We start from the raw sequence: 6016 nt of genomic DNA on the forward strand, positions 1-6016 counted from the left end.
TTTTGCCTAGATGAATTTTTACCTAATGATGACACATTTGGGTGAATGCCAAGTTTTCTGTGTTGATGTGTTGATACAACTTTTACAGTAAAATTAGATTCACTTTTTTTGAGATGAAACCCAGCAAGTCGAATGTTAATATTTCTTCAGTGGCATGCTTGTTCTCAGTATAATACAGTATTTGGGGAACTATCAGTTGCAAAAACCATGAGAAACTATATCCATTTTGCCCTGTAAAAACCATTTGCTCAAAATTATTGTGTAAATACTAACTAGATACCACTAAAATATAAGTGGAAAAGATAATCTGAACATAATTTTTTAACTCACATTAAGTAACTTTACTATAATGAGGTATACAGAGCTGCTGTAGACTTCGTTCTAACATACGGGAAGAGTGTCCTACCTCTTTCTGGAAAAGTCCTGTAGTCCAATCTCAGCATTTTGAAAAAGTCCTATATCATAAGTACAGTTGACCCTGAACAACGTGGGAATTAGGGGTGCTGGCCCCCCTGCACAGTCAAATCCACGTATAACTTTTGACTCCCCCCAAATTTTAATAATAGCCTGATTATATACACGGTTGATACATATTTAGCATCTTATATGTATTATATACTGTATTCTTAACAAGAGCTAGGGAAAGAATGTCACCAAGAAAGTTAATAGAAGAGAAAAATACAGTACTATACCATATAGAAAAAAACCTCGTGTATAAGTAAGCGGACTCACGCAGTTCAGACCCCTGTTGTTGAAGGGTCAGCTGTACGTGGAAAAAAATCACAAGTACCTAGAACAAAAATATACTTTTCTAATTATTAGATTAGCCATCAAATATTGATGTTAATTGAGGTTTGATGTAATCATACTCAAACATACTATATTTTGACCGAAGTGGATTTATTTTTCTTCACTGGTTTGTAACTGTAATCTGTTAAATTTTGGCCTAGAAACTAAGTAGAATTTACTTATTATGGTATATGCACAATCTAATAAAGCAATATTGGATATACTTCGCTTAGAGGGGACAGAGAAGTAAGCCAGTGAAAATACTTGATATTAATAAAAACATTTGGATTTTCAAACAATTTTTGTTTTGATTCATGCCCCTTCAGTTTTCTGTTGAGGGGAAAAGTGTTAAGAGAACTCTTTTTTTTTTTTTTTTTTTAAAGACAATTCTTAAAGCAGTATTTTAGTGTTAAGTTTTAATTTTCCCATCTTTTAAGCATTACAGAATCCCAGAATTGAATACTCATGGGTTTAGTTCTCACACATGGGCAGGACCACGTCTTGATAAAAATCTAGTATTTGGGGGCACCTGGGTGGCTCAGTGGGTTAAAGCCTCTGCCTTTGGCTCAGGTCATGATCCCAGGGTCCTGGCATCTATCCCCACATCGGGCTCTCTGCTCGGCAGAGAGCCTGCTTCCTCCTCTCTCTGCCTGCCTCTCTGCCTGCTTGTGATCTCTGTCAAATAAATAAATGAAAAAATCTTAAAAAAATAAAAAAATCTTTAAAAAAATCTGTATTTTGAAATGTTATTCTATGACTCAGAATATCCTGTTTCTATTCTCATAGTTGTACGCACCAATTTTCATATTGCATTAAGCCCACTTTCTGTTAATCTACCTTTAAAATTACTCTCCTTTTGCTTGCCTTCAGATTGAAAAATACTGCTCCCTTTTGCTTTTCTTCCTAAGCATTACTTTCAAACCTTTAATTTTTTATTTTAATATTGGTATTTTAATTAAATAATAAATCTTTTGGGAAAAATAGAACACATTAATGCTACAAATAAAGGTATAGATCCCCTTCCAATGAACATTGCCCTTTTGGGGTTAAATACTGTTACAGTTGTGGTGTATATTACCCATCTATAATCAGTTTAGTTGCAGAGCTGACAACTATAAAGAGGCTCCATGCTGTGGTTCAGCATCTTAATCCATGGTAAATGTATTTCATGACTGATAATAAACATAGACTGAGCACCTACCATTATGTGGGATCTAAACCATTCATTCATTCACTCATTCATTCATTCAAGTATGTGCTTGACAATATGCTAAGCCCTTGGGGTGCATAAGCCTTTAGAGCTAGAGGATTGACAAGTTTCATTAAATTCCCTAACATGTTCGAAGTGTGATAAAATTCTATGAGATCAAGGAAAAGTAAGGATAATCCGGCAGTGGGAGGTTCGCAGTTTTAAGTGAACTGAAGAGAAGACATTTGAGCAACAATTTGAAGTAAATGGGAATACTTAAAATTTAAAAAAAATTTTCTTTAAATCAGGTGCCTGCCTAGCTTAGTAGAGCACGTGACTCTTGATTTCTGGGTTGTAAGTTTGAGCCCCACATTGGGTGTAGAGGTTACACCCAAAAAAAAAAAAAAAATCCCTGAAGTAGATGAGAGTTAGCCATGTAGATATCATGGGGTGGAACTTTCTAAGCAAACAGGCTGTAAAGGTCAAAGTGGGGACTGCATCTGGCATATTTGGGGAACAGTAAGGAGATTGGATTGGAATGAGTGAGACGAGCGGGAAGAGAAGGTCAGAGAGGTAATAACAGGGAATGGGGAAATCACAGGCTTTCTGGGCCATCGTAAACTTTGACCTTACTCTGACCTGGGAAGCCTTCGTGGAGTTCTGAGGAATGGAATGATCTGGCTCTTTTTGGAAGGATTATTCTGGCTCTGTGTTTGGAAAAGATGAGGAAGGTAAAGAGAGACTAGTAGAGGTTTTAATAATTTACACAGAAGATGATGGTCATACTTGTGGAAGGATGAATATATAATAAATGGACATGATGTATAAAAATGTAATAAATTTACGTGCATAAATTAAGCAGTATATGTATGATATGGGTATAAAATGGTGAATGAAATAGATATGGTCACTGCCCTTTAGGAGCTCACATTCTAACTCATCTAGAGATTTTTCTTGGTAATCATTCCTAAATTTTTCTCCAAAGGTTTCTTATATTCTTTTTCAAAGGATATTAGCCCCCCCCAAAAGGAATTTAAAAATGTATCATGAAAATATACATACACATACAGCCATAACGAGGAAAGTATTGAGTTTGTTAGATTCTGGGCATTGATATTGTGTTTCCCTAATAGCTTTTCTGGGTACACTTTTTAAAAAATGTTTGATTTATTTGACAGAGAAACAGCAAGAGAGGGAACACAAGCAGGAGGAGTGGGAGAAGGAAAAGCAGGTTTCCCGATGAGAAGGGAGCCCGAAGTGGGGCTCGATCCCAGGATCTCGGGTTCATGACCTGAGCCGAAGGCAGACCCTTAATGACTGAGCCACCCAGGTGCCCCTCTGGGTACATTTTCATTGTAGAACACGAAATTAGTGACTTTGGAACAAATTCGTAGAATGCGTCTATATTGTGCCTGAATTTAGTCTGCCTTGTGCTAGATCAGTTTTTAGACAGGTGTTAATTTCTTTGGTGAGGTGATGCTTCCTAATGATTAAGAAGAGCCTGGCTCTGGAGTTGGACTGTCCAAGCTGAACTCTGACTCTGCTACCTGCAACTCTGTAACAGACTAATTACTTACCCTCTTCGAGCCTTGCTTTAGTTTGCTTTTCTAAAAAAATGGGGACAAACGTAATACCCACCTTATGGTGTCCGTTTTGAGAACTGAATGAATTGATTCTAAAGAATTTTTTTTTAATTTTTATTTATTTATTTGACAGACAGAGATCACAAGTAGGCAGAGAGGCAGGCAGAGAGAGAGGAGGAAGCAGGCTCCCTGTGGAGCAGAGAGCCTGATGCAGGGCTTGATCCCAGGATCCTGGGATCATGACCTGAGCCAAAGGCAGAGGCTTTAACCCACTGAGCCACCCAGGAGCCCTGAATGAATTGATTCTAGACAGATCTTAAAAGTAGAGTCAATAGAATTTCCTGACCGATTTTTCAACCTAAGCAGCTGGAAGGATGGGGTTGGCATTCGTGGGGGCAATAAAAGATGCTGGTGGAGCAGACTGGGGGAAAAGATCAGTAGATTGATGTGCAGGTGACCATGGCAGAAAAATGAATGAAAGATTCTTATGGTCTGTTCTGGTTTATGCAGTGTATGGTCAAGAACATTTCATTTGCATTTCCAAATGGTAAGTTACTACATTTAGACAAGAATGTGTATCAGATCCTTAAATCATTAGAAAAATTTTAAGGATAAACTGCTCAGCATGTATTAGCAGCAACCTTTCTTAATTGCAGTACCGTATCTGTCTCTTCACAAGTTGCTCTATCTCCCAGTTGCATCACTGGATATCTCTTCCCTTCAGTGCTTGCTCTGACTTACGTAAGTTTTCTTTTTGTCTTCCAACATGATCTCTTGGCCTTTTCCTAAATAAGGGATCAGATTTTTGTACCAGTTTTCAACATTTGCTCTGAGTTAGGTAAGGAGAGGCCCAACCCCATGTGTTCCCATTACCCAAAAAGCATATCCATCTTAGAAGCCTAAGAGAAGAAAACGTTTAAGTGTGAGGATAAGTGAACCTCTTAAGATGTTAAAGTTGAATAGATTGAAATGGAGGCGCAATGCTTGGAGTGCTCCATGTTAAAAACTGATTAGCAAGAAGCTTATAAAGAGCCCCTCTATTTGGGAAGATGCAGACATCAGCCATAATCCTACTTCAGGCTTTTGCTCCATTCCCAAGCCAAATGATCAGTAAAACAGGCCTATGATCTCAATTTCCACTCCCTGACCTCTACAAAGAGGTCTTAACTCGACATTCATGGGGTTAAAGTCATGGTATATAAATCCTATATAAAGTGTGTGTGTGTGTGTGTGTGTGTGTCCCCTAAAGTCCGTGGGGGTGGATGAAGATCTGTAAGGTATCTATGACTCAGAAATTTAAGAGCCGTTCCTTCAAAGAGTGCTTATACTCTAATTTTTAAGAGTAGCTATGTAAATAAACCTTTGTTTTACCTTACTGTCACTGATTTTAAGTCTAATAGACTCAGTAAAGACACTAATAGATTATAGAAGGGTACTTTGACAGTAAAGCTTTAGAGGTGAGATTTAAAAGGATTGAGACTTTTCTCATTGACAAAGATATTTTTTACAAAGTTACAAATTTATCTTTTACGTAAAATAAATACAACTTTGCATCAAGAACAATGCCAGCAAAAAAGAGAAGCGTGTGTGTGGAATCTCATCCTCCAGCTAAATTGAGCTCTAGAACTGACACTCTGCCCTGTGGGTTCCAAATTACCAGCAGTGAAGAGTCAGTCTTTGTCCTACTATCTTCGCTTTCCTCTAAGGCCAGGAAGAGCTGGTTACCCGTCATGTTTTCTCTGCTTTCCACCTTCTTGCTTTTTCATTTTCTATCTTCATTAGCTTATCCAATTCTCATACTAAGAGGTGGAAGGAAAGGACTTGCCTTAAAAGCTAGTTACAGTTACAGATAATGGCGTTGGAAGGATTGTGTTTAGACCGGGGTAGAAGGTGGCTGGGTGCATTAAAAAGCTATAGTGATAATCATGAACTCTGGGCAAAGTTAAGTGTCATTGCAAGGTTTCAGATGATTCTCGTGTGTCAGGTTTTTAGCCAGGCCATTACAGAGGGGACCCACAGCAGGCATATTTCTGAAAGCTAACAAGAAATTTAACAAAACAAGACATATCTACTGTACAATGGAATTTTTAAAAATGGAAATAGATTCATATGAACTATAAATTACAAGAGTCAAAGCAGTGTTGTAAATACACTGCAAAATCTATGCATGAAGGTCATGACCTAGATGGGAATCTGTCAGTGCTATAAAAATACATATAAACAAAACATTTTCTTCTTCTGATAAACCTATAAGATATAAAATTAAGAGTATTTACATAATTTTATACTACACATGTGAAAAATGTACCATGCTAGAACAGTTTCGTTCCAAAGTTTGAAACATAATTCCATCAAGTAAAAGTGTTCTTCATACAATGTATGAACTTATCAATAACTTCCTGGGTATAAAGTTGTTCTTTATATTACAGGTGAGGATCCATCTGAATTATATTTT

Source organism: Mustela erminea, chromosome 11, assembly GCF_009829155.1.
Source record: "Mustela erminea isolate mMusErm1 chromosome 11, mMusErm1.Pri, whole genome shotgun sequence".
NCBI classification, from domain to species: Eukaryota; Metazoa; Chordata; class Mammalia; order Carnivora; family Mustelidae; genus Mustela; species Mustela erminea.